Source organism: Hyaena hyaena, unplaced genomic scaffold, assembly GCF_003009895.1.
Source record: "Hyaena hyaena isolate Hyena2069 unplaced genomic scaffold, ASM300989v1 scaffold_675, whole genome shotgun sequence".
Lineage (NCBI taxonomy): Eukaryota > Metazoa > Chordata > Mammalia > Carnivora > Hyaenidae > Hyaena > Hyaena hyaena.
The window spans coordinates 185,480-199,506 of NW_024081303.1; positions in this window are offsets into that span (position 1 = coordinate 185,480).

The following is a 14,027-nucleotide window of genomic DNA, read 5'->3' on the forward strand; positions in this document are numbered from 1 at the left end:
GACAAAGTTCCTGAGTGGAGTAGTCCATAAAATCAGTGTCTGTGGTCACCAAGCAGGATTTTGGGAGATGGAGAGTGGGTCTGCGTGGGGGTGGGAGGCACACAGAAGATATCCAACCCAAAGGCCAGGGTTACCCATCTCTAGACATCTGCCCTCATAAGAAGTCTCTGAGTTAGGGGTCTCACCTAAGGCAGAGCTGGCAGCATAGTCCCTAGGATATTGAATTTCTTCCCAGCTGACACCCCCTCATAGGTGAATTTCCTAGTGGTTACTCATTCTTCTTTGTATTCTCTGTGCCCAGTCTGTGTTCATGGAGATTTAATAAAGATGCAGGTGTTGAGTAGGCATAGAGCCATTGATTTCTGCCATATTAGTTTCAGAGGATCACATTACCTAAGACTCTCTGGTTAAGGTCTTAAAAATTAATGTGAAAGATTTTCCCTCATTGTCAAAATGTTTGTTGAGAAGATGTGATATGACTTAAATAATGTGCTTGTTCAAATAGTTACTGAAAATGCTTTCTCTTGAGTCTGAAGCTCTTAGTTCTTATACTCCTTCAATTCCACAGAAACTAGGATTATTGAAAGGTTGATCTTCTGTTCTACTAAACAATAAAACCTGAAAGTCTTGAGGTGGGTCAAGATTGGCAGATCTACAGTTTACCCCCAAAATGCTGTATCAGATATCACTAATTCTCTCCTTCAGTTTTTTCTTGACTTAAGCTCTTGTTGGGTAAAATGGCCCTGAAGAAAGGCTAACAGATGAAGTGTGGGAGGCCAAAGTGCAAAGAACTGACTCACAGGGGTGTCCTCCTCAAAAGACAGTTTAGTAAATAAGTTGTAGCTTGAATTCCTTGTAGTCATTGTGGTTGAGCATTCCTAACCAGTATCAAATCATTTTGTACTTCAAAGTGTAATGATGCCTGTTTCATCCAGGTGGCTTTTCTAAGGAACTTTAACCATAACCCCTTTAAACTTGTACTTGTAAAAAGAACTAATATTTATTTCAATAAATATTTTCTGAATATACAAAAAAAGGATACATGATTTTTCTGAATTCTTTTAATAAGAACTTTTGCTTCCATGCTTTGAGCCATATGACATACTACACACCTTGCATGTACTATATCCTTTAATACCTGAATAATTTTGAGGTAAATATTGTTTATCTTAATTTTAATAATTTATAACTAATGCTCAGAGATGTTAAGGAACTCACCCAAGTTAGCCTTCATAATACATCCAAAATTCAATAATTTGTTACCATTACCACTACACTTACCTGGTCCAAGTCTCCATTACCTCTCATTGGGATTATTGAAATCATTTCTTCTCAGGCATCCCTGCCTCAACTTTCGTCCCCTACGGTCTATTCAGATAATGCTTATCCTCTGCTTAAATGCCTGTACTGGTTTTCCTTTTTCTTCTGAGTAAAAGCCAAGTCTTTTCATTGAGCCTTAAAGCCCTACTTAACATGTCCCAGTTGGCTTTTAATACCTATTGTGTCTCCTTCTACTCTCCTCCTTATTCAGAATAAACTTCTTGCTATTTCTCGAAAATGCTCAACACGTCACTCTAGCATTATAGCTTTTGACCCAATTGTTTCCTCATACTTGAATAATCTTCTGCCAGATATCTGTGTGACTACCTCCTAATCTCCTTAAAGAATTTGTTTAAATAACATCTTCTCAATGAGGCCTACCCTCACCTTCCTATGTTAAATTGCACCCCCCCCACACTTTATTCCTCTGCATTCCCAACCTCTTGTACTTTCTCTACCCTTTCCTGTTTTCATAGCACTTATCATAATCTGATATACTATATATAATGTCTTCATTTGAGTTTAATGGATTTTTTTTCACTTTGTCTTTTTTCATGCTAGAATATAAATGCCATAAGGACAGACAATTTTATCTTTGTTACTCAGTAATGTAACCTAAGTATTACAAAACAGTGTCTGGTACTCAAAAAAATTATTTTTGAATGAATGAAGAAGTTACAGGGCCACAAAATAGAGCCCAGAGAGAAACCCATACCCACTGACAAAATTGGTATTCTCATACACTAGTACTCAGTACCCTAGAATGAGCCTTGTAAAGTGTTTGGTCCTCTGTCACTATGAATCACATCCTGTCCCTTTTGCTGTCCTATCTGCTTCCACTGGTCTCAGCATTCCAGAGATTTCCGCCTCATGTGGTGTGAAAGAGTTATAGATATATGAACATATTACCTCCTCAGGCTCTTTGGGAGTCAGAACTTCCTGGTTAGTCTGGATGTGAGATTCTTCTGCTTATTCCAGGCAGCTATGAAAATGTTATCACTTTCTATGTGTGCTCTTATGTGAAAAAACTTGGAAGCACTGCTTTAAGCAATCATGCAGATAATTTAACTTCTCAAGTTTCTTATTGCTAAGCAAAATAAGAAGGGTACACAAAAGAGAAGTTTAAAATTTAAAAAGATGTTTTTAAAGTCTTAGAGAGACAGATATTCTTAGGTATGAAATGGAATGAATATTTAATTATATATATTGTACAAAAATCAACAAAACTATAACTATATAATTATAAACAATGCAATATTGGCATAAAATAGATCAGACTGTTTCTTTTTTTTTATTTTTAGAGGTTTTATTTATTTTTTAAATGTTTATTTATTTTTGAGAAAGAGAGAGAGTGCAAGCAGGGGAGAGGCAGAAGAGGGGGACAGAGGATCCTAAGCGGGCTCTGTGTTGACAGCAGACAGCCCAATGCAGGATTTGAACTAAAAAACCACGAGATTCATGATCTGAGCCAAAGTCGAATGCTTAACCAACAAAAATTACTTTGTTTTTAAGTAATTTCTATGCCTAATGTGGAGCTTGAACTTAACAACCCTGAGATCAAGAGGCACATGCTCCACTGACTGAGCCAGCCAGATGCCTCTTTTTCTTTTTTTTTTTTAAATCAAATTTCAAGCTTATAACACATTTTAACTATAGTCACATGCTGTATATCAGATCCCAAACTTATTCATCATATAACTGAAAATTTGTACCCTTGTACCAACATCCCCTCATTTCCCCCATCCCAGAGACCCTGGCAACCATCATTCTACTATTTCTTTTTATGAGCTTAATTTTTTTAAATTCCACATACATGAAATCATGCAGTATTTGTCTCTTTGTGTCTGGCTTGTTACATTTAGCATAATGTCCTCTAGGTTGTTGCAAAAGGCAGGGCTTCTTTATAAAGGTTGAATAATATTCCTGTGTGTGTGTGCGTGCGCGTGCACACCACACATGCTGCATTTTCTTTATCCATTCGTCTGCGGATGGACACGGGTTATTCCATTTCTTGGCTATTGTGAATAGTGCTGCAATGAACATGAAGAGTACAAATATGTTTGAGATACTGATTTAACTTACATATATGCCCATAAGTAGGGCTGCTGAATCATATGGCAGTTCCGCTTTTAATTTTTTTTAAGAACTGAAATACTGTTTTCCACAATAGCTGTGCGAATTTGCAGTGCCACCAACAATGTACAAGCGTTCCTTTTTCCCCATGTCCTCATCAACTTTTTTATAATAGCCATCCTAACAAGTGCAAGGTGATTTTAATTTGTGGTTTCATTTCATTGTGGTTTTAATTTGTATTTCCCTGATGACTAGTGATGTTGAACATCTTTTCATTTACTTATTAACCATTTGGTTTCTTTTTTTTTTTATGTTTTATTTATTTCTAGGAGAGAGAGAGAGACAGCATGAGCAGGGGAGGGTCAGAGAGAGAGGGAGTCACAGACTGAAACAGGCTCCAGGCTCTGAGCTGGCAGTCAGCACAGAGCCCGACGCGGGGCTCGAACCCACGAACCGCGAGATCATGACCTAAGCGAAAGTCGGACGCTTAACCGACTAAGCCACCCAGGCGCCCCGCTTATTAGCCATTTGTATGTCTTCTTTGGAAAACTATTTATTCAGGTCATTTGCCAATTTTATCTGCATATCTATCTATCTATCTATCTATCTATCTATCTACCTATCATCATCATTCATCTATCTAATCTCTTCATTTTGCTATTGAGTTGTATGAGTTCCTTGTATATTTTTTATATTAACCCCCTACTAGATATATTGCAGAGAAGTGTAGTGCATATGAATCCCAGTGCATAAAAGTAGGAGTGCAAGAAATAAAACTTGTTTTAGTTTTCTCCCATTCAACCTAATACTCATTTCAAGGTTAGATTTCATTAGGGTAGAAGGAACATGATTTTAGGAAATTCAAGTTTCTCTCCTCCTTTTTCCAGAACTATATTTAAATTCCTGGGGTTTCCGTAGTGCAAAGACATGAGGGATGGAGTGGGCACAGTCGGATCTTCGATCTCTGCACCCTAGATAGCTATCAAAGCATCCAGAAGCCCAGGCTGCTAGGCTAGAAACACTGGTGCTAAGATAATATAAAGATAACAATAGTTTATCTTTACATAGTGATTATGCACTAGGCATTACCTAAACACTTCCCAAATATTATTTAATTTAAACAGCAACCCTTCAAGATGGTATTTTCTTTACTTCTGTTTACAGATAAGGAAGTCAAATGATATCATTTGCACAAGGTCACACTGGCAGGTAAATGGCAGAGCTGGTGTTGGAACCCCAGTAGTCTGGCTGCAGTGTCTATATGACTATCCTTTGTGCAGATCTGTGTGGCTGTTTCTAGGAGGTCAGTTCTCCCTGCTGTCTCTCTGACATGTAGTCTCAAGACTGTTTCTACTACCTCTATCTGGCCTCTTGTTTTCTGTTTTCTGGCTGAGTACTCTGTCCAGATACTGGACACAGGCCCACCTGTCCTCCAACTCTCATCCACCCCTTTCTCATTCTCATCTTCCTCCATTCTCTTCCCTTCCCTTCTCTTCTCTTTCTTCTCTTCTCTTCTCTTCTCTTCTCTTCTCTTCTCTTCTCTTCTCTTCTCTTCTTGAGGAATCCTTTTCTGGTCTCTAGGGGGAAATCTCTCCTATTATTTTTGCTGTTTTCCCTAGACATTTGGTTTTCAGACTGAGTTTTTAGAAACCAAATAAATAAATAGACTCTTTAAAGTGTGTGTGTTGGGGGGGTAAGAGTAAAGCAGGGGGGGATGGCAGGAAAAGAAGGGAAGAAGACAGGGGAAATACTGAACGAAAAAATAAAGCTAAATAAAAATTTTAAAACATTCTGTCAGTGTCTTCTAATTAGGATATTGACCATAATGTTTATTGTCTTTCTTTTTGAGTATTCCAAGTATATTCAGGATGCCTCTAAGGATATTTTGTATATCTTCAACCAACCAGTAATAGTGCTTTGCTTTCCTCCCTGTGGTTACTGGATATATATTTTTCAGTATGTGTGACTGCCACCTCATCACTGATGTTAGTGTGTCTTCCTATCTGTCATGGCAGTGGAGTAGGAAAAGGGCATCACATTTTTAAAAGCTGAAATGCTGATGTGGTAAATTGATTACAAAATGGCTTCAGTTTTCCTTTCCTGTATTATGCTCTTTGCAATATGACTTTGTGCTCACTTTCATCAAGAAGTGGAGCCTATTTCTTTACCCCTTGATCTAGGCTGGGCTGTGACTTGTCTAAACAAAAGTAGTGTCTGTGTAGGTTTCAAGCCTAAGTCTCAAAGGCTTTACACACTTCTGCTCTCTCTCTTGCTCTTCTGCCTTTACCATGGGAATATGCTGGAACTAGCCTGCTGGAGGATGAGACACATGGAGTGAAGCCATTCTTTACAGCCAAGGCCATTCTGGATCAGCCAAAGGCCAAATACAAAATAGGCAAGTGAGTCCCAGCTAAAACGGAGGCACTACTGAGATTAGCAGAACCATCCAGCTGACAAACAGACTTGAAAGACATTATTGTTTTGAGCAATTGAGCTGCAGGGTTGTTTCTTACATGGCATAATTTTGGCAATATATAAGTGTTCCAACTAGGTACTGTCAGTATCTTAAAAGATTCCTAGCTTTGGAACATTGTTTTTTTTTCTTCTTAAGTTTTAATTTAAATTCAAGTTAGTTAACATACAGTGTAATATTAGTTTCAGGTGTACAATATAATGATCTAATACTTCCATACAATACGTGGTTCTCATCACAGCAAGAGCACTCCTTAATCCCCATCACCTACTTTACCCATCCCCACGCCCTACCTTCTTTCTGATCATGACCAGTTTGTTCTCTATAGTTAAGAGTCTGTTTCTTGATTTGCTTCTTTTTTCCTTCTTTGCTCATTTGTTTTGTTTCTTAAATTACACATAAGAGTGAAATCACATAATATTTGTCTTTCTCTGACTGATTTATTTCACTTAGCATAATACTGTCTAGGTCCTTCATGTAATTGTAAATGGCAAGATTTCGTTATTTTTGATGGCTGAGTAATATTCCATTGTATGTATATACCACGTCTTGTTTATCTCTTCATCAGTTGATGGACACTTGGGCTGTTTCTATTTTTGGCTATTGTAGATAATGTTGCTATAAACATCAGGGTGCATGTATCCTTTCAAATTCATATTTTTGTATCCTTTGGGTAAATATCTAGTAATACAATTGCTGGATCATGAGGTAGTTCCATTTTTAACTTTTTAAGGAACCTCCATACTGTTTTCAATGCACCAATTAGAATTCCCTCCACATCCTTACCAACACCTGTTGTTTCTTGTGCTGTTTATTTTAGACATTCTGACAATTGTGAGGCGATAGCTCATTGTAGTTTTGATTTATATTTCCCTGATGATCAGTGATGTTGAGCACCTTTTCATGTGTCTATTGGCCATCCTGATGTCTTCTTTGGAAAAAGACATGAATAGAAATTTTTCAAAGAAGACATACATACAAGACATTGTCTGTTTTTAAAGTTTACACTAATCAGTACATTATTTCAAATCCCTTAAATTGAGAGATTAGAGCACCCTGACTTAGGGCCAAGTACAAAAAATAGTGCACCAAGACTCCCTTTTGTCCTAGGAGCAGAGGATAACATATCCATTCAAAATATTGAAAAATTTCCCACCTTTCCTTAGAGCCTCAGGACTGATAAGTCACCTCTTCTTTTCTCTTTGGTCTGAGACAAGTAAAGTGGTATTGCTTGGTTCAAGCAGAAATATCAAAATGGATGCTGAAATAACACTAGTTGGAATACCACTTTATAATAATCTACTGTCTTTCTTTTCACCACCAGATTGGGCATGTCTCAAGAGCTAAAAGCATTCATTTTCTGTCCCCAGCATGCAGAACAATGCCTGGCATAGAGCAAATATTCAATATATGTTAAAAGAATTAATGAATTAAGAGTGTCAAGGAATTCCAATATAAAGAAAAGATATATAAAGGTGAAAGTGTGGGTATCTGAGATGGCAGATGTAGGGATTAATTCACAGACAAAGAAACTTGGCCTTATGAGCTAAAGAGGAAGTGAGTAAAGCAGGATGTGGTCAGGAATAGTCAGTGGGCCTGACTAGAGATGTCAGATACAAAATCTGTTAAAGACCTAGAACTAGCTATTGCTTAATTATGGTGGAAATCTGGGGTGATGGGGCAGGGATCTGGGTTACTCTGAGGTCATGGATTAAAACTAGAATTTGTTACTCTAGATGCTTTGGAGAGGGCTATTAATAGGTCCCTTTGATCTTCCTTTCCTTGCAGTTTATCTCAGGGCAGGGTTTTCATCTTCAGGGATCTTGTCCTTGAGGCAGTTGAAGCCACACTCTGTCCTCTCCATCATAGCAAAGGAAGAAATCTTGAAACTCATTGGCATTCTTCCTGAATGTCACAATAATATACATACATTGCTAATGGCCCCTTGAATAACTGAGATATAATTGTCATGTTTCTGAATTTTAAAGAACTATAAATTTTTGTTATTGTCATATGTTTGGAGCATGGACAGCATACTATCTCTGCAAACATCGCTTTTACTAATCAAGTAAGAATGGAATAATATCATACTGTATGTATATTACATTGTCCTCATTTTTCTTATTTTGTCTTAGACCAATGAGAGTATTATCTTAGATCTGTACCAGTCCATGAATTAGGAAATTACTGTATAAAAAATGGACAATTTTGACAATGCAGCAACAGCTATTCTTAGGGCTTTAGGAAGCTACAACAATAAATGGTGAAAAAAATATGCTTTGTCTGGAATTAAACCTTTCTAAAATTATCACCTCCATAGTAAAACTAGTGACTTTGTTGTTGAAGTTGAGCTGTAAGACTGCACTGTACTACTTCAATAAGGAGGTGTTTGTCAAACTTGACTGCTTCAGAATTAATCCTCAGGGTGATGAGATTTTTTGAAATCATATTATATAATAAAGTAGGACTCCTGAACAGAGAGAAAACTTAGGTGTCTTTGCAGTATAGAGGGAACAGGGATTAAAGGGTGTAACTTCTAAGTCATCTGCCCAGTGTACAAGTCAATGACTTACTCAGCAATCTTTCTCCAACAATCAAATTATGACTGTGCTTGCATAGGCATGGCTAACAAAAGCTAGGCCAAACAATTCCTTCTGAGGTAAATTGAGACTGGGATATTCCAGGTAAATTTTGGGCCAAGAGATTGTAGAAAACTTCTAAGAGAGGGAGTCAAGGATTAGGAAGATCTTGAACTCACCTCCCAAGAACATTGGTACATATGAATAATTCCCCTCTGAAAAAGATCTGAAAACTAGAGGAACTGCTGTCTACAACAAAGGATAAAAGGACTATATTGAAAGGGTAGAGAGGTAGACACATACTTTCATAAAAAACCTCACTCCAGGCTTGGCAACACATAATAGGAAGAGATCTCACTAGGCAGACACTTCTCTCAGAGGAGGGACGGGTTGGTGTCCTACATCAAATGCCCTGGCTCTTGAGAGCTACACTATAAAGATTAGCCCCCAGAAAATCTGGCTTGGAAAAACAATAGGGCTGATATCCAGGAGTCACAAAGTGCTAGAGGAGACTGGAATTCCCCTCTTAGTGGGCTCACAAGCAGCCTTACTATCTTTACATACAGCAAAAGAAAAAAGCACAGTAGCTTGAAATGTGCCTAGAATACATGTGAGAGATACATGTGCTGATCTGGGAATATCAGCTGGAAGGGTAGAGTACAGTTATAATGCTCACCAGAGATGGAGATACTGGTGGATCCCATTGCTGCATTCTCCACATAGCCTGCTAACACAGGCAGGCAAGCTTAAATGCAGTGCCCTCCCACAGCCTTGCTGGAATAGACAGAGATGTGTGGTCACAGCACTTGCTGAACCTGGAGAGAACAGTGCTCCCCCACTCCCTAATTAGAGTGATTAATTGCTAACAGTTGGAGATCTTTCATTCCCTAAAATATGTAATGATAGGCAGTTACAACACCCTCCTGACCCCTTCTGAGGATAGGAAGAACAAGCAATAGCAGGATCCTTATGCTCCGAGCCTAAAACCTGTGCATATGCAAAGACAAGGTTCTCTTTTGCTACACTGATGAAGGAATATAAGATATGTTCCTACTGCCTTTCTGAAGCTAACAAGTATTCTCCACCCACTACTCTTCAGCTGCCTTGCCAAAGCAAACAAGCATACACAGTGAACACTGGGAATACCCCATGATTGCCTCGCCTTGATGGCCAGGAGGGCTGATGTTCCACAGCTTCATGGAACGCCCCTGCCCCCAGGGCATCACACAAACATCAGACTAAAACATACCCAGTCTACCTGTGAAAAAGGACTATTTACTTAGCTTAGAGCTTCAGTTTTGTTTGTTTTTTTTTTAATGTTTTATTTATTTCTAGGAGAGAGAGAGAGACAGCGTGAGCAGGGGAGGGTCAGAGAGAGAGGGAGTCACAGACTCTGAAACAGGCTCCAGGCTCTGAGCTGGCAGTCAGCACAGAGCCCGACGCGGGGCTCGAACCCACGAACCGTGAGATCATGACCTAAGCGAAAGTCGGACGCTTAACCGACTAAGCCACCCAGGCGCCCCTTAGAGCTTCAGTTTGAGGGAGATGCTTCAGATTCCAACACATCTAGAGGATGAGGAGGTACTTCCAGGAAATGTAAGCATGGAGATGCACCCCCTTGGCCTTGCTAAAAATCAATGAGGCTTGGGGCGCCTGGGTGGCTTAGTCGGTTAAGCGTCCGACTTTCGCTTAGGTCATGATCTCGCGGTTCGTGGGTTCGGGCCCCGCGTCGGGCTCTGTGCTGGCTGCCAGCTCAGAGCCTAGAGCCTGTTTCAGTCTGTGATTCCCTCTCTCTCTGACCCTCCCCTGCTCACGCTGTCTCTCTCTCTCCTAGAAATAAATAAAACATTAAAAAAAAAAATCAATGAGGCTTCTCACGAAGGAGCTTATACACTCTTTTAGACCCCTAATTATTGCAACTGTCACCTAGGGGACACCTCCATATCTCCTGTTCTGGAGGCCAGTAGAGATTATGATTGGGACCCCAAAGGACTATATATATTTGCACACTTTAAAATCTATAGCCTGAAGGTTTGGTTTACAAACATCCTGAAAGTAGGTGCAAAATGAGATTCTTCCCCTTGAATCACTGACAAATCTTAGCACACTCTCAACAATGGGGGCGTAGAAAGAATAAATCAAGTTGTTTAGAAAATCACAAAGTTTCAAGAGAGGACCAAAAGCTAAGGCTAGGTTGAATGAGAAGGATCAGCATCTATAATACGCTACTTCTTCAAAACTGAAAGAGGTAGATCTTTTACATAATACATAGTCTTTATTTGCTGCTTGCCCTTTTTCCAGCCCCATTAAGTGTAAGATTAGGTTGTGTATTTAAGACCTTTCTTGCTTCTTGAGATAAGCTTGAATTACAATGTATTTTCTTCTTATGACTGTTTTTGCTGCATCCCAAAGGGTTTGGACTGTCATGTTTCATTTTCATTGGTTATTTAAATTTCTTCTTTAATTTCCTGATTAACCCATTTGTTCATTAGTAGTATGTTCTTTATACTCCATGTGTTTGAGGGCTTTCCAAATGTGTTCTTGTGGTTGACTTCAAGTTTCATAGAGTTGTGATATGAAAATATGCATGATATGATCTCAATCGTTTTGTACCTGTTGAGGGCTCATTTGTGACCCAGTGTATGATCTATTCTGGACGATGTTCCATGTATACTCAAGAAGAAAGTGTATTCTGTTGCTTTAGGATGAAATGTTCTGTCTATATCTGTTAAGTTAATCTCGCCCAGTGTGTCATTCAGAGCTGTTGTTTCTTTATTGATTTTTTGCTTAGACAATCTGTCCATTGCTATAAGTGGAGTATTAAAGTCTCCTGTAATTATGGTATTATCATCAATAAGTTTGCTTATGTTTGTGATTAATTGATTTATATTTGAGTTCTTCAAGGTGGGGGCATGAATATTTACAGTTCTTTTTGATAGATAGATCCCTTAATTGTAATTAATGCTCTTCTTCATCTCTTGTTACGGTATTTAATGGTTTAAAATCTAGTTTGTGTGATATAAGTAGGCTACTAAGCCTTACTTTTGACATCACTTAGCATGATAGATGGCTCTCCATTCCCTGACTTACAATCAGCAGGTGTCCTAAAGTCTAAAGTAAGTCTTTTGTAAGCAGCATCTAGGTGAATCTTGCTTTTGTTTTTGTTGTTGTTGTTTAATCCATTCTGATACTCTGTGCCTTTTGATGGGGGCATTTAGTCCATTTACATTCATACTGATTATTGAAAGATGTGAATTTAATGCCATTGTGTTATCTGAAGATTTCATGTTTTGGTGATATTCTCTGGTCCTTTCCACTAACAGAGTTCCCCTTAAAATTTCTTGCAAGGCTGATTTAGTGGTCAAAAACTCTTTTAGTTTTTGTTAATCTGGGAAACTCTTTGTCTCTCCTTCCATTCTGAATGACAGCCTCACTGGATAAAGGGGTTTTGAGTGCATATTTTTCCAATTCCGCACATTGAATATTTCCTGCCACTCCCATCTGGCTTGCTAAGTTTTAGTAAACAGGTCTGCTACTGACCTTATCTGTCTACCTTTATAGTTTAAGGACTGTTTATCCCTAGTGGCTTTCAGAATTCTCACTTTTTCCTTGTATTTTGCAAGTTTCACTAAGATATGTTATTTTTTTTAATGTTTTTTTTTTTTTTTTAATTTCTGAGAGACAGCATGAGCAGGGGATGGCCAGAGAGAGAGGAAGATGCAGAATCTGAAACAGGCTCTAGGCTCTGAGCTAGCTGTCAGCACAGAGCCTGACACGGGGCTCAAAACCACTAACCATGAGATCATGACTTGAGCTGAAGTTGGACGCTTAACCGATTAAGCCACCCAGGCGCCCCTCACTATGATATGTTATGTGTTGACCTGTTTTTGTTGATTTTGAAGGGAGTTCTCAGTGACTCTTGGACTTGGATGCCTATTTCCTTCCACAGATTAGGGAAGTTCTCAGCTATAATTTGTTCAGATTAGTCTTCTACCCCTTTTTCTCACTCTTCTTCTCTTAGAACTCCTCTGATAGTCATATTGTTTCATTATATGGAATCACTTAGTTCTCTGATTCTCCCCTTATTATCTAGTAATCTTTTTCTCTCTTTTTTTTTAGCTTCATTATTTTCCATTATTTTATCTTCAATTTCACTTATTCTCTCCTATGCTTCTTCATGCTGTCACTGTATCTAGTTTATTTTGCATCTCAGCTATAGCATTTTTAAATTCATCCTGACTAGTTTTTAGGTCTTTGACCTCTATTGTAAGGGTTTATCTGGTGTCTCCTATGCTTTTTTCAAGCCCAGCTATTAGTCTTGTGATTGTTTTTCCAAATTCTTATTCAGGTATATTGTTTATATATGTTTTGAGCAAGTCTCTGGATATGATTTCTTCTTGATCTTTCTTTTGGAGAGATTTCCTCCATCTTGCCATTTCTGTCTTTTCCATGTTTTAAAAGCTTGTTATGTGTCCTGCTCCTGAGAATACTACTATATTAAAAAGGTGTCATACACTGTCCAGGGCCTGGCACTCCAGGAAGTATTTCTGGTGGATGTTGTGTGCACTGTGCTGCTATGTTTTGTCTGCTTTATCTTACTGGTCAGTCTTCTGTAGAGCTCTTCCTTTCTTGCTTGGAGTGTTTGAACTTTTAAATAGGTGTTCTTTGATTTGTTTGTTGAAGTAACTGGGAAAAAAAGGTGGGGAACCTGATGCCATAAAAAGAGAAAAAGGAAAGGGAGAAAAGAAAACCAAACAGAATCAAAAAACTATAAGGCTGATTCCAAAGGAAGAGAATGGGGGGGTGGGGGGGGGAAGAAGAGAAAAAGCAGAAGAAAAGAAAAAAGATGGAACAAGAAGATAATTAAAAAGCCTGTTCAAAAATATATATACATATATATGAAGAGATAAAAAATAAATCAGAAACTATAAGCCTTATTCTTAAAGAAAAAAAAAGAGAGAGAAGGGAGGAAAAAAAGGGAAAAGAAATAAAAAGAGTTGTCTGTTAGTACCAGGGGATAGTAACTGTGCTAGTCTATAGGAGAAGCTGGCTATATTGGGTCAGACTCAGTCTTGCTCCAGTAAATGTGCAATTGCTGGACACACAGGGGCAGGGTTTGGTTTAAGTTGTCCTGCCTCTACTGGGCAATGCTGTGTTGCTTTCTGAAGTCCCCTTATAATACATAGAAAAAAACAGAGAGTCAAGTACAATAAGAAAATAGAGGAATACGTTTTAAAGAACAAGATCTCAGAAAAAGACCTAAATAATATGGACATAAGAAGTCTACCCTGAGATACCACCTCATGCCAGTCAGAGTGGCTAAAATGAGCAAATCAGAGAACTCTAGATGCTGGCGAGGATGTGGAGAAATGGGCACCCTCCTACACTGTTGGTGGGAATGTAACCTGGTACAGCCCCTCTGGAAAACAGTGTGGAGGTTCCTCAAAAAATTAACAATAGAACTCCCCTATGACCCAGCAATAGCACTGCTAGGAATTTACCCAAGGGATACAGAAATGCTGAGGCATAGGAGCACATGTACCCCAATGTTCATAGCAGCACTCTCCACAATAGCTAAAACA